Below are 23,886 nucleotides of genomic sequence, written 5' to 3' on the forward strand. Positions count from 1 at the left end.
ACATTGTTTGTTTATATGTGGACACCGCTGGTCCCAAGTTTTCCATCCATCCATCTAATGTTTCAACATGGTGCCCATTTAAGTGTTCTGGGTAAAGCATTGCTAACATGTACATACTGAATTAATATCAAAATGTATTATCGTCAGGTTATATTCATATTTTCAACTAATGTAATATTAAAGTTTTAATAATGCAGGAAGGCCTTCTGCTCGCAGCTGTCCACTGTGAGGGTCTCACCTATCACCAGCATGGATTCCTCTTCCTCTCCTTCCAGAAGGAGGAACCTACAAAAACATGTCCTATGGCCTGACATCTAAATCATATGCTGACAAATCCCTCTGTACACTTTATTCTGTAAATTTACCCACACATTAATTGGCAAATAAGTTTTTGAGAACACCACCATTAGCTCAATTTTAATGAGTTGTAAAGAAAAGTCTGTTTTTATAATCTGTACAACCTCATTACATTAAAAAATATGACACTAGTCAACATTCTTATATCTTTATTCTCCTGATGCTTGTCCAAGCAGTGTTAATAATACATTAGAATGCATTTGTATACTCGGCCTCAGGTCTTCGAGTGTCACTAAAGAAAAGGTCCAATAACTGACATGACTTGTCGTTTAGCATTCATGTACAAGTCACATCCAAAACATGTGCTTGGCTCATTCGGATCAACAGTCTCCTGCAGTGTTGCCTCTAGTGCAGCCTTCAGTGTCAATTCCGACTCAGGAACAGTGACTGGATGCAACGTATCGGCTGAACCAACTGGTCCGTCATAATCGATGCCGAAGTGGTCCCCTCCCGTTTCCTGTAATGACATGAGTAATGAGTCTGACATCAGCTTTTGTTTTGTCTCGTCTTCATACCACACATGCCCAATATGTAACATAGCAAATATATTACTCAAAATAGCCTTCTCTTCTAAAGTACATATGTTGTATGTATGTTGTTCAGAATAAGAAAAAAAAAGCTAATTCTTTCTTGGCAGGCAATTGCATTCATGTGAAAGTTCCAAAAACATGGTCCATATATACTTACACACCGTTACACAACATGATTTTAGAGATGACAATTTACCTCATCAGGAAGGTGTCCTTGATTCATGAGACCGGAAATCCACAGCTGCTCGGGAGTTCTGTTTGACTCCGATGACAGGGTGTGATTGTCCCAGATGCGTCGGAAGAGGTCAAGGTGTTTGTTGATCCTTGAAACCATAATGTAGTGAAGGCAGATCAGATCCACTTCATTATCTGGATCTAGTGCCCCAATGGCCTCCAGGTGGCGGAAGGCAGTGTAGTAATTCCCACAGACGATGCACCATAAATCTCTCCACAGACGTTCGATTCTCTGGTTATGCACACTCTTCCCCGTGATGTGACTACGCCGTTCTGTGTAGGAAGACAGAAAGAATCAGGTCATCCACTAAACATTAAACTAATTCTGTCAAACAAACGTCTGCTGGTATTAATAAGTGACATACTCGTGCTCATGACCACTGATACATACATAGGTATACACGGACATTGATGGTTGCACTCAAACCAGTGTCTAGAAGACACCAACAACATAAATAATAGCCCTACCTGGTCCCCTGTCTGGGTGTTCCAACATATACCGTGCCACATCCACGTTTTCCCCACCTTAAATAAAAAATGCAATACTTCAGATATCACATTCAATGGAATCAGACAAAAAGCCTGGATGGCCGTGTTTGCATTGTGTACAATTCATAGCATACCTTTGTCGGTCCTGGTACGAATTGGCAATCCATATTGCTGAACAGCTGCCAAAAAGGCACTGAAAACCGTCGAAGCCTTGTTGTTCGTGCTGGCTTTAAGGAACATAATCTTACGACTGAATCCATCTATGGCTCCATGAATGACAATTCTCCACCTATGTATACAGAGTTGACTCTGTGTTAAAGGTTGTATTGTTGTTGCTTTTAATTGCATTAGTATTTTCACCTAACATGTCTTTTCTTGGTACCTTAAAAAATAATGTCAGTCTTCACTGTTAGCTTTCAAGGTGTTGACAGTTTGCACCTGAATTCAATGATACTTGATAACATAGACTATAACCTGCTTACCGTATTAATTTGTGGTTTCCATCGATATGCCAAAGTGAGAGAGGACCAGCAACGTTGTATTGTCGTCTTGGGATGATTTGTTCCTTCAGTCCACGCACAATTGACCCCAAAGGATCGACAGCTCTGAGGCCATCCATAATTCTCCACCGTGGTACCCTGGAATGCAATCACAATGTAATTTAGCAGTCAAGTCTGATGACATATTTTCTTTCACAATTTTCGGTTCTTTACTGCCCTACAGTGTTTTCTTTATGTTACACTTGATGAGGAGACTGACTGTATAATATTATTTATAACTTGGAATCAAGATTATTATATTACATTGAGTTAACATCCATAAATATAATGTGTAGTAGTCTCCTTTTAGACATGAACGTATTTTATGCTTTAACTGTTGAAAAATAGCAGATCTACAAGCTCACAGCACGTCACCGAGTGCCGCGCTGCAAGCTTGTAGGTCTGCCATTTATTTTTATTTTTATCTTGATTTGCAAATCTTTAAATATATATTTTTAAAAGCGAACGTTTGTAACTCAAGTATTTGCTTCTGGGGGGAGGCATCCGAGGTGCGCTGCGGGTCGGGAGAGGGTTGCGGTTAGGTTTAGGTGTCTGCCCCGGGGGAGGTTATGGTTAGGGTGAGGGAGGAGGTAGGTTGTTGTTCGGACCAATGCTCCGTCGGATGAAAGTATGCACTCGCTTCTGGGGGTCCCTGGAACAAGGACTCATTGGACATAGAAGTGTCTATTTGTACGTCTCTAAATGTTTTGATTCATTGAACAAGGTGGACTCTCTTGTAAACAAGTGTAATGCTTTATTGGTATTCACTGTAACATGTGAGATACAAACAAACTTTTTAAACACACACACACACACACACACACACACACACACAAAAGTGCACTAAAAAAAAAAGTGCAGTGTCCAATGTCCATGGAGACCTTTAAGCCCGGAATGTCTTAGGGCCGATTCATACTCTTATTTTAGAGCCGAATAAAAGACGGTTCGGCGTTGTAGAGCCTACAATGTGACGTCATTTGAGGTTCGGGGGGGCGGGTACCGTCCTAAAGTCGGCTCTTCGGTGCTACTGAAAATTTCTGACGAGCCGAAATCATTTCGGCACTACAGCGCCGAAACAGCGGTAAAATAGGAGTATGAATCGGCCCTTAGCCCGGGATACCGTAAAAGTGAAAAACATCTGTGGTGGTGGTGTCCTCTACAGGAGGGCGAATGGTGGGCTTGACCGTGCAGACCATGCTGTCCCGACGATTGGAAAAAGGGCACATGTAAGGCAGCCTGGCTCCTTTTTGCGGCGAGGGCGGGAGGTCAGGTTCTGGAACCCTGGCCCCATCTTCTACCGCCCCGTCAGTCTGTGAGGAGGCCCCTGCCCCACTTTCTACCGCCCCGTCAGTCTGTGAGGAGGCCCCAGCCCCACCTACGCGCTTCCACCTTTTGTTGACCATAAAAGTGTCTATCTGTCGGCAAAACTCACACCATTCCACCGGACTTTCCGCGTTGCTCTGGAGGGCCCGCCTGTCCTGCACTGCCTTCCAAGCGTGTTCCGGGCCCAGGCAATGGACACATTGGCTGTGTGTGTCCATTCCTGACATCAGGTTTTCACAGCCTGGCGTGTCGCACAACCTCTGATCCAGCTTGACAGTTCCTCTACGGAGGCGGCGGGCTGCTGCCTTTGAGACCGCACCAGACCTGCTCATGGCCGTTGGGCGTCTTAAGCTCCTGATAGAGACAGAGAGAGAGAGAGAGAGCGAGACAGTGGGGAGTCTTAGTCCACCAACTGACACAGAGAGAGAGAAAGACAGAGCGTGGGGCGTCTTAATCCACCAACAGAAAGAGAGAGAGAGTGGGGGCGTCTCCGTCCACTGAGAGAGAGAGAGAGAGAGAGAGAGAGAGAGAGAGAGAGAGAGAAAGAGAGAGAGAATTAAGTGTATTAATTCACAATCGGTTTAACAGTATATTTGTGACGGGACAACCTGTACGTCTTTTAATTACCTCGGTTGGCCTCACACATCTGTTCAGGAGCTCAGCTAGGACACCACTGGTGGACAGCACGCACAGCAGATGAGAATAGAACTGAGAGAGAAATTATAAATTAATTAGACAGGCCCCCTCAATTAGAATATATATATATATATATATATATATATATATATATATATATATATATATATATACATACATACACACACACACACACACACACTTTACGGGAGAGGAAACTATATACAAAGAAAGATAAATGTGTTTTTTAACCCCCCCCCCATTGAAAAAAGAAATACTGCCCTGCCCTGTCAGTACGTCTTATTATAACAAACAAAATTTAGCATCTTTTAGTCTTTTTTTATGTTTTTATGTAATGTACCAAAAACCGGCCAAAATCTGCACGTGCACGCGCGATCATGCACGTGTGATGGCTTTATTACAATTTAGGCATTTAGCAGACGCTCTTAATCCAGAGCAACTTACATTAAGCAAGAACAAAAAGCATGGGCATACATCACAAAAAAAAAAGCATTTATCATAAAACATGCGTAAGCTAAGAAAGTAACAGTGGAATATCTATATTATGAGACTATACATATAAACTATATATATACTACTATGCTATACATATGTACTATGGCGTGCTATGACTATATACAATGCAATTATAGTGCTGTCTACATAACATGCTATAAGTTTGTATCAGATGCTATCCAAGTCTACAGAAATGCTATCTAAGGGGTAGGGTAGTGCTATGGGCCTTGATGGAGTCTGAAAAGGTGGGTTTTCAGACCACCGTGGAAGATTGGGAGTGATGCTGCAGTTCTGACTGCAATGGGAAGTGCATTCCACATGCATCGCAGCGTAAAATGCGATATTTTAGGATGTTTTGGGGTTGATTAGACCTTCATTTGACTTATTTAATAAAAACACGATGGTAAATAGCATTCCGAACTGCTAAGCTAGCTATTGACTCACTCAGGGTTCAAACTACAACCGGATGATTACGGACTTTGAACCGGAAGTGACTTCGCCACATTTGTCTATTTGTTCCAAAGTCAGCATAATGGTGCGTTCCCGCCAGCTGGTGGCAGTGATGGATATTACACTAGCATGGCGACAAATAAACATAGTTTGCATATCTATCGCAGAGCTTTCGATTCAAAAAGTCGCCAAAGCTGGCCCAAAGCACAATAACAGTTTATTAAGGGCAGCCATAAGAGGGTTAATTGTAAACTAGCACGCACAGCGAATGCCCCGAGCTAATGACTTTTGCTAACAACCTTCCTAGCAAGCCAGTTGCATGGCTAGGCCTACTCTGCGCTGCTAGCTAGCAAATTATTATTGCCCCGACGCGCCATGCTCATATGATAATTATATAATTAATATATTATTTTATGTCGCCAGCTCGAGGAGTAATGCGCGACGGACGTGTGTCGCAACTCGAGGTTATAGTTTGTTGTATAGCAACTGCTAGCTAGCGTGGTGTTAGCATTGGCTGCTGTTGTCCTGGGGCCTGTAGTCCTAACGCAGAGAATGCATAGCTAGTATTGGTATATGTTTTGCTTGCGTTTGAACAATATTGGAAATTTAGATTCAGATTACAGATGACAGTTAGAAACGTAAAGCATTTCGTCCTTACCTTAGCTTAATTCTGTGACTGACTGACTGACTGACTGACGGACGGATTCTGTGGTTGTAGACGGAGTTGACGGCGAAGTGCGTTCGTTCGGTCGTTCGGTCGGTCGCAAAATGGATGACTGACTGACTGTCTCCCCATGTCCCGCCCGCACCACCAAGTGAAGATTCTAAGCCTACGGCCTTCAGCCAATCAGAGTGGGTCATGTGACTCATGTTGCCCATGCCAATCAGATTTATCTTCACTCGTTTATGCTTATTAACATTAAATAAGTTTGAGAAGCACTGATTCAGATTGTAATATGGTATAAAAACTCTGTTTCGGCAGAGTAATAACCTACTCCACTCGTTAGTGTGTAAACAAATAATAACATTAATATATTACCAAGTATATAACAATAACAATCACCTTATGCCTTTGGACATTAAATATCCTTGCGTCATTCTGTATCCGGTAGTTGGGAAATGGACGTGATAGTCTGCTATTTCCCTTCTTAGATCATTGTCCGTAATGTCTGTGTAATCTTCCTTGATTTTTAATCCATACTGTGTCATACGTCGTCTGATGGTTCTGACACTCACGTCTAACATACTGGCAATTTGTGGAACACTGAAATGAGATTCTATGAGGTACCGAAGTTGTTCTTCTGGTATGTGGAATGCCTGTGCGCCGTTTTCATTTGTGTGAAATGTCAGACATCTGAAAGCATTTGCATTGTATTTCAATAGATCTAAGGCTTCACACAATTTTCTAAATATCTGTTCAGCGTTTTGTAGGTCTGGAAGGCCTGACAGCAACTTCAGAATGTTTTCAACAATGTCCATGGCTTGTTCGTTGCTTCCCATTTCCAGTGGAGCTGGTTGTTCACTCAATTTTCGGCCAACTGAGTCCAGTACATCGGCCACTATATCCAAGATGTTTTGGCCATCAGGAATAAGTGGTCTGAAATGATGGAGGGGGCAAAAAGAAGGGGGGGGGGGGGAAAGGAAAAGGGATTAATTACATGCTTCTCTATGGTCCTTAATAAATAACTTCCCCATTCTGGTGTTAATTATTCGATTAGATTAATGATATTGTTAAAATATATAGTAAAACACATCATAACTTCAACCCGGGCTAACTCATTAATTCATGGGTGTTAAATAGTGGATGTGGTTCACAAAGTTACAACTGGGAACTATATTGTCAGGGTAAAACAGTAACCCAAAATATCAGATCTGTAAGTTCACAAAATGTTTCAGATGTTTGTGTTTATAAGACGGTTTCTAAGTGGATTTTATTGTTTATAAAGTAGGATAAAGTAGGATGGTGGTGTCCAAATTGGTGACAAAATGGTGGTGTCCTGTGGATTTGTAAAATACTCGCGGTAAAAAAGTTCATAGCACCATTACATTGACCAAATTCCCCAAACAAACAACATTAAACACGGAAATAACACCGACTATCAGCAACTTAATGACCTATTAAAACTTAACATTATTAAGTCACGGAATGAATTTGTCTTTGTATTACGAAGAAATCAATTTTACCTGCTTGCCATTGTTTGATGATGCACGCGCACGTTTCTCTGGCTGTTTCACCTCACCAACTTCAGCTCAGCTTCTCCGAAGAAAAATGGATGCATAATATTCAAAGCTCTTTTAACTTCCTGCCTGCTGACTGGCGTTTACGACTATTTCCCCTTGGGTGCATAGCGCCACTTACTGTTCGGGAGTAAGCCTATGTATTTTTTCATCACAACACCAGTCACCAGTGTTGTTGATTGATTGATTGATTGATTGATTGATTGATTGATTGAAATATTTATTAACAGTTTGTAGAATTACACTACATTTCAAGCACAAACTCAATACAAAGACTGTTAACTGTGAGTGGACGACCCAATTAAGCATTACACTTGTTTACAACAGGGTCAACATTGTTCAATTCATCAAAACATTTAGAGACATACAAATAGACACTTCTACGTAGTTAAAGAACAGAACAGGAATTCATCATATAGGAAGCAAAAAGGGAAAAGATACATATACAGTGAGGGGGAAGGGGGGTGGGGGGGGATTCAGATTTTACAGAGGCCAGTTTCGAATTGCAGCCATCCGTAGTTGCCCTTTGAGAGCGGTTTTGAAGGGTTAAAGGGATTCACATGTCTTAATGACTGTTGGTAGGGCGTTCCACATTTTGGTGGGTGTGGACTTCGTTTACATTAAGGAAGTATTTAGACAGGTACATGGGTATCTTGGTGGTGTATCGAATCTTGTGGACCAGACCGATTGCAAGATGCTGTACTCTGTCGTCGACCCTAAGCCATCCCAGCCTGTTAAAGTGGGCAGGGGTGAGGTGGGTTCAGGGGGGTGAGGCCAAGAAGGAGCCTGACCAGTTTGTTTTGGGAGGTCTGGAGCCTTGTTTTAAGGGCCTTTGAGGTGCTGTGGTACCAAGAGGTGGATGCATAGTCAAAGAAACCTTGTACGAGGGCTCCAGGAGTAGGCCTATACTCATTAAGTGTTGGCTTTTTTAAGATGACATCCCCTTGCACACCAATCATGATGACATATAAGAGACAGACAGATATACACAACTATACAGTTGTGTACAACTATACAGAATGTCATACAATCAGCTTACAGGTTGCTGGTATGAAGTGTGAGAAGAAAATATATATACAAGAGAAGGAAAAGGAGTGGGGGGGGGGGGGGGGTTAAAAGTTAGACAGGGGCCATTTTCGAATTGCAGCCTCCTGAAGCTGTATCTTTAGGGCAGTTTTGAAAGTGAGTAGGTATATATGTGACAGTGCTGAAAACAGGGCATTTAAAGTTGGACACATTCATAATATCATTTTGGACTGCAAGATGAAGCAAGGAATGGTACCACAGGCAAGTTATACATTTTATAAGCATCTTTCAGGTGGGAATATATGCTCTATGGACATTATAGCTATAATAGCCTATATGACTGTCAGTCCATATTGTAAAATGAAAATAGCGTTTATGTTTATTCATTTGTAATTTGTATGTCAATAGTCATGTTTTTTCATATATAATTATATATTATTTATAATATTCAAATATATTTGAATTATTATAAATAATAAAGCTATTGAAATTCGAAAATGATTATAGTACTAACTGACAGCCTATATGTTTATTGTTTTGGAGGGAGAGGCTTATATCCAAAATGTGCAGAAAACCAAAACAAACTCTCACATCTATATCATATGCAAAGTATGTATACATTTCAGCCGTTCTCTAACGGCTGAAACGGTTTGAAATTGTTGAATTGGACCAATTGACTCCCACACCAATCAGCGCTCAGAATGTCAGTTTGGTATCTTACGAACACACCCGCACTGCACATTGCACTACAGAGGTCTTCGAAGAGAAACTTCTGCAGGTATGTCTGGTTTGATGCAATAATGTTTATTTACTACACCGTATGCAAAAAAATGCCTTTTGTTTCATGTATTATCAGAATACCCCCACCCTGACAAGCACCTGGAATTGTAGGCATTAGGCTTACATTTAGTTTGACTCGCTTCCACAGATAGCCAGATAGCATTAGCAGCCATAGTCATTTTTCCAGGTCATCACAAACCATTTTTTCTCTGGTGCCATTTTTAGCCAGAGTTATGTTTATGGTGACAGACAAATGCTTGCAATGTATTCAGAATGTGGTATAACTCATAGTTTATTTTAGTACAGCCCCCTAATATGCAAAACTAACTATTTAGTTTTGCAATTTAGTAGTTAGTTACTTGGCAATGTAAACGTATGTTTTCTCATGCCAATAAAGCCCTTTGAATTGAATTGATAGCCGTTATTATAATGTGTCCCTGTTCATTCTGTTGGCAAGATATAAAAAATAATAAAGCCCCGACTGCCTGCAGAGTTTATTTCTCCTGCCTTCTGTGTGATGTAGCTTCCAAGCCCACTATACATCCTGCGTCTACTACATCCTGTAGTTCACTTAAGAAATAACAGTATTGTTACAAGCAGCTTTTATTTTGAAGAGGAAGTTGTTTCGGTTGTAGCCAGCTACCATGACAGTGGTGCCAGGGTGGTATTGTAATAATAAAAACAACATGCTTTTAGCCAAAGTTCACGAAAACCGCATGCGTCTATGACTTAAACAATGTAGGCTAAACACTTTGGAATTACGTTAAACATGGTATATCCTCCGTGGCGGCGTCATTAGGTGAGTACTAGTAAATGAATGGTTAAGTTTCATAGTATCATTCATTCATCATCAACAGGTTTCATCAAAGTTTCATCATCCAAAACTTCAGAAATTAACGATGCCCAACACTGCTAATATGTCTCTCTCTCTTCCAGAAATGCAGGCAGCCAACCTACTTGGAGAAATTGCTGGGTTGTTAAGGCATCAGCAGCCCAGCTCGAGTACAACCACCCAACTCAGTTTGTCCAGACTGTTCGAACCCGCACGCAAGAACCGACGGCTGCAAACCCTTGCAGCTCGCAGCCAAATATCAGTTGCATGGGCCCACGAATTCTGCTGCCTCATGCAGCCAGGACAGAAGACCAAGCCGACACCAGTGGAATCTGAATGCCTGAAACGACGAGGTCTTGGGAAAAAAAAAATCACGTTCACAGGAGACAGTTCACACATGGAGTTCGTCCGTGTTCTGTATTCATCCTTCCCCCCACTAGAGTTTGGGGGGGGGTTCAAGTTATACAAAGCCAACAGAGCCGGTGAATTGGTAGACATTCAAATGCCACCGGGAGGTTACAGTGTCTCTTTCCTGCGTTGCGATAGTGAGCTAAATCGGTCTGTCGCATACATAGTCCCAATTCAACAGAGGCTTGAGGCGGAGGTGATACAGGTGCCTGTGGTTGCTGGGGATCAGGTAATTGCTTATTGTTTACATGTGGTCGAACGCATACAACTCTAACAAACTGGATATGAAATCATAATGACTTCATATAAGAAATGTCAATGATGAACAATAATTTAAATTCTGGTCACAATTGGGCTAAAATGGTAGTCTATCCTCAATTCTTAATGTTGTCTCCCAAAGTTTTTTTCTAGTGCACCAAGTCTCATACAAACACACACCGAAAAGGAATGATTACTTATTGTATTGACCCTAAACCTGTTTGATCATTTAATCATTTCACCTTCATTGACTGTTTTATAAAACTTCTGCTCCACTGAGGTTGTGAAGGAGATGTGTCTGAAGTGCCAACAGCAAATCCCGCTGCAGTTTTTGGACATCCATGTGGTGTCCTGTGGAACTGATGGGTACGTAATTTATTTTTATTTGTGTGCTTTAGTCTGTGCCATAGCTGGAAAATAAATGTTTAATTATATTTCTGTCTGTTTGTTTTTGTACAGCTCACCTGCGCACACAGAGGAGATATGTCAGACACCACCTGCTGTACCAGCTATGTAGGTACACAATCTAGTCAGTGGGCATGGTAGAATCTTTTTTAAAGTTTCTTTAGAGCTTTTTAATCCCAATAGATTAGTGAACATTATGTTGTTGCATTGGCATGAACATCACTTTAGCATTCAATATTTGCTGTGGGTGGCCCTAGTCAGCTGGTAACTACCATAAAAGCAGACAAAATGGCCCTACGGATTTCTGACTCAAACATGCTACTGTGTTGTAGAAGTTTTTTTTTTTTTTAATCACTGCTTGGTCTGCATTTGTTGATCCGAAAAGTCTTGTTTGCGGTTGACAAAGAGTTAAATAGCTGTTTAACCCGGATAATTGTGTATGTTTTGACAGCAACACAGTCCAACTTCGAGTGGGAGTGATGCTGGAACCGAGTCTGAAAGTGTACTCTCATAAGCACGGTATTTTAATCTCTTTCAACACACACACACGCACGCACACACACACACACACACACACACGCACACACGCACACACGCACACACACACACACACACACACACACACACACACACACACACACACACACACACACACGCGCACGCACATTACCTCTACAACTAAAGGATGAACTGAAACTAACCCTTTGACTGTGGTTTCACTTTCCAGCCTTAAAAGTCCAGAAGATCACAGTCTTACTGAGTCTAAACCAGTCAGATTTTATGACAGCTTTAAGAAGCTACTTCCCCATCCTCGGGGATGGGCTGTTTGACCTCTGCTCCGTGGATGGCCGCAAGAATATTGTTTTCATCAGGAGGGATCTGTGGACGCCCAAGGGACTGCGGACATTGACAAACAGAAGATCCGCCATATACATTCTACCCAAGGTACAGTATGTTACATGCCATGTCCATCAGATTATGGAATACTGAAAAGAATTGCCATCATCAGTGGAGCCATCATAATATTGAAATGTTACATTAATTCTCAAAATACCTTGTTGGATTTCTTACAGATAGACACATTACAGGAGGTCCATGCTGCTGTGGAGGACGCAAAACTGTCCCATATTGGTGGTCAGGCAACGGTCATCAGAAAAATGGCTGACCGTGATGAGCTGATCCAATCGGCACTGGAGTTCTACCTCAATGGCAGACTGTGTTTGCCTCTACAAGAGTAAGTGTATGTTACACTGGTGCCTGTGTAACATCAATTGACACCTGCAATAGAGAAATCCAGTAGCACTGTAGTTAGGTTATGATTTAATACTTTTACAACTAAGTAGACACTTGGGTTGTATGCCCATGTATTCATGACAGCAAATGACTGATATGACCTTATATAATGTTTTAAGGTTGCGTCACGGCATGGAGGACCTAGGGGTGCTCCAGGCACTGGCACAGAGCGTTGCCATAGAGAAACTCTTCGTTGGAGGCCCCCCAGCACCGCTCGATGCAGAGTCCGTTAAAAACCTCTTCCGAATAAACTACTCGGTGGCAGGGAGCTCGAGAAGACATACAGAGGAGATAGCAGTGGCTTTTTTCTGGGACTGGCTCTCTGATGTTGAAAGTATGCTACTGATAAACATAATTCACAATCAATGATGCAGTAATGCTTCATGAAATGTCTATGTGCCACTTTGTATGACCTTTACTATAATCTTGGGCACTTCAGTTCACTAATACATCACATCTTTACATTACAGCTGAGGAAGCAGTCCTACATCATGTCGACATGGAGGAGCCAGTAACCGTTTCTCTGGAAGATGTTCTCCGTTTTGCAACCGGGGCAGAAACTATACCACCACTAGGGTTCTTCCCACAACCTGCACTGGAGTTCCTACATGACCCAGTGGATTGGAAGAAAAGAATTTTTCCAGAGGCAAACACGTGTGGCCTAATTCTGAGATTGCCTCTACATTCTGTTTATGACGATTTCAGTGAAAACATGATTTCTGGCATAGTCCAAGCACCATGTTTTGGCCAAGCTTAAACCGATAGTAGGAGAAGGGATAGGAAACCCCAGTACCGATGGAGGTACAGTAGGAGAAGGCATAGGAAGCCCCAGTGTTAGGCTTAGGACGCCACACTCGAGGTACACTAGGAGGAATAGGACACCCCAGTACCGATGGAGGTAAAGCGGTGTACAGCTAGTTCTGAGATTACCACTACATCCTGTTTAAGTCAAATGTGTGATATAAAAAATTAAACTGAAATAAGGATATGCAAAATGTGTGTTAATTTCATTTTGGGCACAGTCGAGATTAAATGCCCCATTAAATAACATTATAATATAAAAAGGATGTTGTAGGTTAAAATCAAGTTAAAAACAGATTGTATTTGAAATCATTGTAAAGCATAAATGTCAACCCAGTTAAAACCACTATATGATCACATGTTAAGAAGAATACTGGTACACAACGGTGTACCAGTGGAACGGGTACACAACCGTTACATTGGTTATTATTATAACCAATAATAATTATAATGTTATTTAATGGAGTTATTTAATGCATTCATAATGCCTATATTCATAATCCCTATTCATAATGCCTATATGCCATTCATTGTTCAACTAGTTCATAATGCCTATATGGCATTCATTGTTCAACTAGTTCATAATGCCTATATGGCATTCATTCATTCATTCATTCAACTAGTATAAAGTGATGTTTATTCACGTAATTAAAATACACAAGGGGAACAGTGACACCTGCTGGACATTTCACATCCACGTTTGGATTAACTTTTGAATAACTAGTTTAAAGTTATCAAACTAGTATAAAGTGATATTTATTCACGTAATGAAAATACAGTGACACCCGTAATCTCTCATTTATAAAGTCTAGTCGGTAAGCTATCTAAACATTCATTTAATGAACTATGAATTGAGCTGAAAATGTTACATTGTCTGTCTGTCTGTCTGTCTGTCTGTCTGTCTGTGCACGCGCGCACGGCATTGCGGTGTTGGAACAGCGGAAAAAAACTGTGCCAAATGTAGAATATATTATATTTCTTAATTATTTCAATTCCAAAAAATATGAAAAAATATGACTATTGACATACAAATAAAGGTGTATGTCAATCATGTAACATGTAAGGATCAAATGACCAATATCTGAATCAAATGACTTAGGCCAATATCTGAACATGCCATTTTAACTTAGGCAATTATAAACGTTATTTAGGCCAAATGACTTCTGCAGTAAGTGACTTTATAGGCAAAATGTTTTATTCCTATTATTTTTAATAGACCATGGTTTAGGGTCAGCCACAGAGTCTTTAAAATAATATCAGAGCACAAAGACATTTGACACTGAATGGGAGTGAATGGTAGCCTACTGAATGGGACTGAAATTAATTTAATTTAAAAACAATTAATTAAATTCATTTAATAAACTATTAAATCTGCATTCCATGCTTCGGAATATTAGAAAAAATATACAGATATCTATATTATATGTATATATGGCATTATTATTATTATTATTATTATTATTTATTTATTACGCACGCACGCGTACGCGCGCGCGAACACACACGCTCACGCACACGTACGTGCTGAGCAACATAACGGGCACACGGTCACACATGCGTGTGTGCTGTGAAGCGTGCGAACACACACGCTCACGCACACGTACGTGCTGAGCAACATAACGGGCACACGGTCACACATGCATGTGTGCTGTGAAACACCAATCGTCACGCGCCACGTGTGGCGTGTGACGCTACACATACTAAGCACTGCAGCTCTGCACACCCATGACCGCATCGCATGACGCATGACAAAAAAAACAAACACCAATCGTCACGCGCCACGCGTGCACGCATACTAAGCACTGCAGCTCTGCACACCCATGACCGCATCGCGTGCGACTGACTGAAAAAATATTGACGCGATATTTGAGAAAAACGCATAAACGCATAAAGGCACGCGTTGCTTGATGCGTGCGTTGATTGATGCGTTACGCATGCCCGCGTTGCGCGTTGCGCGTTGCGCGTTCCCATTGAAAATGAATGGGGAGATAATTAACACGTTCACACGGAGCAGTGCAGCGCAGCGCAAATCTAACGCGGTCAAGCGACGCGTCTTGTGTTAAGCCTGGCACTAACGGAGCGCCATACGCACGCACACGCACACACACACACACACACACACACACACACACAAACACAAACAGTGTACATCATATGCCCTACACAAACACATACACATACACACACACACACACACACACACACACACACACACACACACACACACACACACACACCCGTAATACTGTGTAATAAATATGAAGTAAGTAAAAAACCGATGAAAATATCATTGATATTTTTTTATTTACTGAGAAACATACCACATATTTACACCGCCATGTTACACACAACATTTAATAACCACATTCAGTTCAAACCAAATAGTTTTGGGGTTTCACAGCATCCGCCGTACAATAATACACTCCCCACACTCAGTGATGTAACTAGGGTGCGTTTTGCGTCCAAAAACGCACTTTATAGTTTTGGGACACAATAGACCATCAACCTGTGCGTCCATGGGATGCACTACTGTACACCCACTGAAAAAAAAAATTGCGGGGGTGAAAAAATGCGGTAAAACAATAATCTACGGAAACGATCATTTTGTATGCCCACATCCGACCTCATCCTATGTTATAAAAAAATAAAATCCATGTAGAAATCGTTGTAGAACCACTAATTTGTTGTAACTACATTGTCAACACAGCGCGCCGCCATGTTGCTCAGGCGAGCTCTGACCGGGGAGCGGAGCGCTCCGAGCGCAGCCTCTAGAGTAGACTAGAGCCGTTTAGAGAGAGCGTGATGACAATTAGCCTATCGCAAGCCCCTCCCCCCAAGCGCCAGCTCCGCCCCGACCTACGACAGAATCTCTACTTCCCCCCTCAGTTCAGCGTTGAGGTGAATGGAGGACCTACGACACACAAGGTATTATATTACATTATTTTAGCCAGTTTCATTGTTTTCGTTGAAACTGTTCTTTGTATGGGTACTGTAGTTGTTATGGGAGAGGCTACATATATTTTTTTGTTTATTGATCCCTTTTTTGAAGCAGAAATAAACTTTAAAGTTACGGACCTCGTCCTGTAGCTCTGCTCCATAGCCTGGAGGAGAGCTATGCATCGCCACCCGTCCGGCTCTCAAAACTTGTTAAAGACATTACTTTTGCTAATGTTACATTACGATGGTCATGTTGTGTTTTTACTAGCAGATGTTAGCTGGTTAATATAATGTAACCATAGTTAAGCTAACCCGTAGCAAGCCTAACATGGTAAGCTCGACAGATTCTAGACAGCGCTTTAACTTTTATGTGATTTATAATCAAGCTTTGGCAGTGGGCTGTGGGTACATTTAGACTAAAATGACTGTCATTATTTCAGAACATTCTTCTGATAGAAGACGAACATGCAGATGTCCATCCCCCACCTCCTCCAGCAGCAGCAACAACAACACTGTGTGCCGATGGAACCTGGCTGCAACTCGACATGTACTGTCCAGAAAAATGCAGGCAGTGGATCAAACAAATAATGTGGGAGACCCCACCACAATAAACAAACATACGTCTGCTCCAAGCTAGGCATAACTGTAAAGGGAGCTGCTAATGTTATGATCACAAAACGGTAGGCTATTAAAATGTGTTGTCATTGCTCCTATCCTATTTACCATCAGGCTACCTAACGTTAGTCACTGTAAAGTTTAGCCATACAAAATACTACAGCAGGTATATGCATTGGTTGACCACCAGTTGTGGTCAGTGCTGGAGGCTTCAGACAATGTCTATCAATCACGTTTCTTTGAACACTATCATATTGCTTGTTTCTATACAACGTTATTAGTTATTACTATATCACCCTTGTATTTTATAACTTTTATTACTATAGGAGTCTGTCGTGGTAATATTCATTACCATTCACATGTTTAATGTTTTGTAGTGATATGCAAGCATATAGGCCTATTCTCTTAAAGTTAGTGGGGGTAGACCTTTCAACAAACCACAAGTTCATTTTGAGTTTTGTTGTATACTAGTTAAAACTGTGATGTGACAATAAAGATGATTCTGATTCTAGTGTTGTGTTAAAGTTTTATTGAATCTTATCTTGTAAGGAAAGTGTCATTATATGGTGTAAATCTGCATGGCGTTTTCATTCAGAACTGTGTACACATTTGTGGGTCACTGATGAAGTCCACCAAGGTAGGTAGGCTACTCCAGTAACAAGGGGAAGCTGTATTAGAAAAGACAAGAATATACAAATGATTATTGATTATTTGATGGTTTTATTGGTCGTGTGTGTATATATAGGCTATATATTTTTTTTTGTGGGTAATGTTTTTAATCGTCAAACATTTTCACCGGCCGCCCCAGCCACGCCCACCACGACAAGATCAGCACAGCAGAGATGCTTGCTGACAGACTCACCAGCATGGCGGGGGATTTTAAAACGTTACCTGTCGCTGTTTCAGAAGGTTTTTGGAATGACAGTTCCAAAATATCATCAAGGTCGAGGCAGAAGGGGCTGCAGTATGCCTTTGAAGGCTATATACACAACATAAATATTAAAAAAGACGTCAACACACAAACAACAATAGTGGAAGCGCATGCATACCGTTCTCAATCCAAACACGAGAAACCACACAACCTCGTCCTCAAATGTGACGAAGAGAAAGTTTTGGACCAGTCATGTTCCTGCACTGCCGGGTAAGTTATTAATACAGCTATTTAAATATTTTATGTCAACATATCTTCAGCAGAATCATGATGTCAACGTTAAGCCTACAGGTGCCTGGTGCCTATATAGTTCTACACTAGCTAGAAAACCAGGCAGCTGTAGTGTCCCCAAGTAGCCTATGATGTAAACTAAGCCAATAATGTCAGCTCTAGTTAACGAGTTATCTAGCATAAACGTCAGTTATTTTTAGGCATGTCATGGTTCTAAACAAGACTAGCAAGTAGAATACTCAACTATAGTCTACCTAGTTAGCTAGAGACTAGTGTGGGGACATTCAGTACAGTCAGGTATGGGTATAGTACCTGACTGTACCTCGTCTGATAATGTATTTTCCATCATATAAAAGGTTAAAATGTAAACCAGTGAATATATGCAAGAATATACATCTATCCCATATGAATGAATAGCAAAGTGTACAGTGTACTACTAGATGTCTGTCAACAGTGAATGATGTACGGTTTTGGATGTTATCAGGCGATTGTTATGACCGTCAGTGACAGCTGGCCTACAAGTTAACACTGGTTAAATGCATAATAGCCTAATATAGCAATATGGAATACAATGAGAAGATGTATGTACAAAACAAACAAGTCAGTATGTAGGAAAGGACTAATAACAATAACAATCGCCTGATATCCAAAACCGTACATCATTCACTGTTGACATCTAGTAGTACACTACATTTTACCTTTTATTTATTGATGGAAAATACATTATCAAACGAGGTAGTCTTATCCTTCTATATGCCAACATGTTTATTTTTATTTTTATCAGGGCACCAGGATATTGTTCCCATCTTGTAGGCCTGGTGTTTACACTAGATTATTCCCGGGCAAGCAAAGAGAAACCCTGTCATGGGAATGAAGAGGCCACCTCATGTACAAGTCAGCCTCAACAGTGGCACAAAGCAAGAGGTAAAAATATCACTAGTGAACCAGTGATGAACCTGGTGGTGGCCAAGGCAAAGGTCAACCGTAAGAGGAAACCTATCATGTCCACTTATACCCACGACAAGTAAGTTCTTGCTTTCTATGTACAGTGTAACATTATGTTTTTCTATTGACCCTGAGTCTGCAAAAAGGCATTCATTTATTCAATACCAGTAAGGCGCTTCTGTATGTACTTCTGTTTTAGGAAAGAGCTGGGATCCGAAACATTTAGCCTTTTGAGAGAGATGACCGATGCCCCAATAAGTTACCTTTCATCAGAACCACAACATGTAGAAGATGTCGGAGGCATCAAGTATCCTCTGGGATGTGGGCTAAGCCACCAGGTAAGTTAGAGAATAAAGTTAGAGACTTAAAAACATATTCCCCACAGGTTTATTAACACAAAACCAACCGAAAACAATGAAGACATAGCCTATTCGTTCTCTTTCATATTCAGTTTGCTGTCTGAAACAGGAACGCACTATGGCCCACATGCAACATGTTTACAGTCACAAGAACAAACCATGTTTCTACTGTATGTCAGTCGTTCTCAAACATAAAAAAAAAGAAAAAAAACTACAAGCTGGTAGCACGGCACTCTGTGCAGTGTTATTTCAATAGCTAAAGTATAACATAATGCTTTAAACACCAAAAGGGGTTCCCGTCCAGAATGTGTTACAACAAAAAACTGTAAGCGAAAAGGCCTTGTGCACACCTACAAGGACAGGTGCGTGGGAGCCGGTAACCAAATTTGATGCAGCAAAGTGCAGTGATGTCATTTCAGAAAACATGCCCCCAGAATACAAATCCCTACTGTACCTTACTGTTTAAGAATGTGAGGCTGGAAATTTGACAACATGCTCACAACATACCATATTTGATTTATGTTCCCAATCCTAGTATTTGGAATTTTGCCTGACACAATTTTGAATTTTTTTATTTTACCAATGGCTCTCTCAACATGCACCCGGTGCTTTGCAATGCGCTTTGTTGCGAGCACATCTCCAGCTGGCATTTGTCTCTTAGACCTGGCGAAGGGTGGGATATTTAACTGTAGTCCTATTGCGGCCAGGTCTTCCTCTATTAGAAACCCCTTATCAGCCATTATGCCATCCCCCCTCTGCAAATACCCAACCTCAATCAGTTGTTTGAGGAGTGGGATGATGCCACACCTCCTGACTATTTCCTTGTCAGACAAACAGCCAGTGAAAAGGGAAGATGAAAAAATCACAGCACCGCGAGGGTCGCAAGCAACAAGTGATTTGAGGGTGTTGGTACTTTTATAATTTGAATAGCTTTTGCTTTGGATTGCCAATGAGGTTGGTTTTTCAATTTTCACTTCTGTGCAATCTATAATTGCAAATGTTGATGGGTAGTCTGATTTGTATTCTGGGGGCATGTTTTCTGAAATGACATCCCTGTGAGGCCAAATTGGTAATTCACCCAATATGTCAAACATGTAGTCAATCCAGGAATTAAAAAGAACACTTGCGTTTTGTGTGGAGATATTAAATCTAAAGGCAAGGTTTTTCAGATCTTCATTGTTGCGCAGTTTCATTAAAACAAATAGCAACTGCCTACGGAGTGGCATCTCTACAATTTTCCAATTATTCCGCTTGTATTTTATTGGGACGTTTACTTGGGGGATGTCTGGATTAGCTGGAATGCCAAATAGTGTGCACAGTTGGTTAAAACGTTCATACGTGAACCCAGTACTGTATTCCATCATTTTGGGGATTTCATTATCATTAAGAAGTTCAGGTGTAAGTGTACCCTCTTTAAGTGTGTCTATAGTTTTTTTCAGACGTTCTACCTCCGTTTCTTTTACAGCCAATTTCAATGTCAAGTTCTCATTGTCTTCCTTTAATTTCTTCACTTTTTCTGCGTCATGCTCCTCCTCAGCTTCCCTCTGATGGTCCTGCTGTCCGTGGTCCTCCGGAGGTGGGGGCTCCAAACTCTCTGGAAAGAGAAATTATTACGGTACATATTAATGATTTTAATGTATATATTTTTTTGTCTTGTTTTTCTTTTACAGCTTCCCCTTATTATCACTGGAGCTGCAGCACCTACTGCAGATGGTAGAGAGCCTCCTGACAGTGATGAAGATGAATTCCCCAACTTCAAATTGCCTCCCCAACCAACAGATGTGTGCAGAGTTTTTCACGAGAATGCCATGAAAATCTACACCAAAATGACAATTTCAGTACAAGAGTCAATCAAATTAGAACAAAATACCAGAAAGCAAAACGCAAATAACTTGTGGTTTGTGGAAAGGTCTACTCGACTAACTTCGAGCACTTTCAAAAGAATATGCTCTAGGAGAGCTGACCATGACACTCTTGCTGCAAAGTTAAAATGTACAGGATCGGTCAAAACGAAAGCTATGAAGAGAGGTACAGAAGAAGAGCCTGTAGCAGCGGCAGAGTACACCAAGGTCACTGGCAATCCCGTGTATCCATGTGGCTTGGTTGTAAATCCACATGCACCACATCTTGGAACTTCACCTGACCGTAAGGTCATAGAGAGAAAGGGTGAAAGCACTAACTATGGGCTTTTAGAAATTAAATGCCCATCGAAGGATAGCATCACATTGTGTCCCTACTTGTCCAAGCAGGCAGATGGCAGCTATAAGCTAAAAGAGTGTCACGAATACTACTATCAGATAATGGGGCAGCTTGGGCTCACTGGTATGTCATGGTGTGATTTATTTGTTAAATGTGCTGAAGACCATCACCTACAGCGGATACACTTTGATGCAGCAAAATGGGAAGAGATGAAGAACAAACTTGATGTATTTTACTTTGATTACTACATTAACAACATGTCATGAACCCCAGTATTTCTATTCTGGGCACAAAGGGGGTGCAATAAACTGAGACCTCAAATGACCTTGTCTGGACTTTCTGATTTGTGACACATTGTGAGCTTGTAGATCAGCTATAGTACAACAAAGTATGTCATCACTCACCAACAATACTACCCTGTTGGTCTTCTTCTGGGGTTTTCTCCAGGTTACTTGATGTGGAGGCCTCATCCTCCTCGAAATCACATCTGAGTCTGTAAAAGCACAACTCATGTTAGTTGACTATTTGTTTTGTTTCTGAATAATAGTACCTGCTGGGGCAAAAATGCATGTTACAACACAGCGGTCTTGATAAATGAAATGTTCCTTGTGTACCGTTTTTTGGGAGCCTTTCGACAGCCACCTTGTTGTTCCCTTGTTGGCTTAACCACTTTCACAGCAGCCATAGGGTTGGGGAAGTCATCAGTAGGCTTTCCATTCACAAAATGCTACAAAGATTAAAGAAAAATAAGTTTGCATTTCATGATATATATCACTACAAAACATGCTCATGTTTTGCAGTGAAATATTTGTGTGAATAGACATGATAACAATACACAGGTAAATACATATTAGTATGGCAATGAAGGTTAAAATGCAATGGTGCTAGTAATAACGTGTTCTGTGTAGTGTAGAAATGTAATGCAAATAAATAGCATCATGATTTACAGACATTGTCTGAAGCCTCTATAGCACTAGTGCAAACATGTATTGTATACACAGGATCACAATGGAAAGGAGCCCTCTGGGATTTTTGTATCATACTTTTAACATTACATGCACCTGCTGTATTTGTATGTAGGCAAACTTTACAGTTTTGAGATTTGCTCATGTCTAACAGCATATTATCAAACTTAACAAGAGCCCTATGCCTACCTTGGAGCACACATATATGTGATGGTCTATTGTGGTGGGGTTCAGTTGAGTATAGGGTCTCCCACATTGTTTGATCCACTGCCTGCATTTCTCTGGTTGGGATTTAGGTTTAGGGAACGGGAAAAATACCACTCCACCCTCCAGACGAGCAGGGTACCGAGTGTCTGACTTGCAAGTTCCGTGGGCACAACGTTTCACCATGTTCTGAAACAACGACAATGGAATTTTAGTCTAAATGTACCTACTACCAAAGCTTGATTATAAATCACATACAAGTTAACGCGCTGTCTAGAATCTGTCGAGCTTACCATGATGTTAGGCTTGCTACGTTAGCTTAACTAATCGTGGTTATATTATATTAATCAGCTAACATCTGCTAGTAAAAACACAACATGACCATCGTAATGTAACATTAGCAAAAGTAATGTCTTTAACAAGTTTTGAGAGCCGGACGGGTGGCAATGAACTAGCTCTCCTCCTCCAGGCTATGGAGCAGAGCTACAGGACGAGGTCCGTAACTTTAAAGTTTATTTCTGCTTCAAAAAAGGGATCCATAAACAAAAAAATATATGTAGCCTCTCCCATAACAACTACAGTACCCATACAAAGAACAGTTTCAACGAAAACAATGAAACTTGCTAAAATAATGTAATATAATACCTTGTGTGTCGTAGGTCCTCCATTCACTGCAACGCTAAACAGATGGGGGAAGTAGAGATTCTGTCGTAGGGGGCGGCGCGACGGGGCTTGTGGGAGGGGCTTGCGATTGGTGAATTGAGTGATCAGTGACGCTTGCAGCCCGTTGCAGCCCCACGAATAAGCAGTGAACGGAGATGTCGCACCTCTCTCAACTAAACCGCGCTGCCTCCGACAGAAATATTTAGGGGAACATGTTTTAGCGTGACAAGCAGACCCGATTCACAAACAGACAATGAGTCACTTTAAATGAGCTGTGCTGCAGTGCATTAAATGCACCATACTTAAGCTCACTGATTGCACCACATTATTATTATTCTGGGTGCCTGCCATGCAATGGCAGAAACACAGGTTGAAATCCGCAACACATACTTAATCGTAATCAAGACACGAAACTTTGACGTCTACGGCCGGCCGCACGGTTTACCAAAGCCCCACAATATATACATCGAAACGTGCGGCTCGGCCGGGAATGGTGTGCTTGTGCTTTTCTTTCCGTTTCGGGTTACCGTGCCGACGTAATTCGCAATAAACGACGCGAAAAATGCCCCATGCAAAGTCAATGGGGAAACGCGGGTAAAAACAGAAAACGACACGTTACTTTGGAGCCACATTGCTCTGGCATACTGTTACGTAGAAACACGATTTAAACCTCAAACAGCACACGAGGCCATCGACTTTGTTGTGGTTCAGACGGAATTCGA

The 23,886-nt window shown here is 41.3% G+C and overlaps 1 long non-coding RNA gene across 1 annotated transcript; it reads right to left on the reverse strand.

Moving 5' to 3' along the window:
• Positions 1-19,505: 19,505 nt before the first annotated feature.
• Positions 19,506-23,174, reverse strand: LOC310859925. The gene is made up of 5 exons (XR_014569343.1): positions 23,147-23,174; positions 22,487-22,690; positions 21,947-22,059; positions 21,737-21,825; positions 19,506-20,727 (listed from the first exon to the last, which is right to left on the reverse strand). It is a non-coding gene; the product is annotated as an uncharacterized lncRNA (long non-coding RNA).
• Between the last annotated feature and the right edge of the window lie 712 nt (positions 23,175-23,886).

The sequence above is a fragment of the Protomyctophum parallelum genome, assembly GCF_964188405.1.
Source record: "Protomyctophum parallelum genome assembly, chromosome: 1".
NCBI lineage: Eukaryota > Metazoa > Chordata > Actinopteri > Myctophiformes > Myctophidae > Protomyctophum > Protomyctophum parallelum.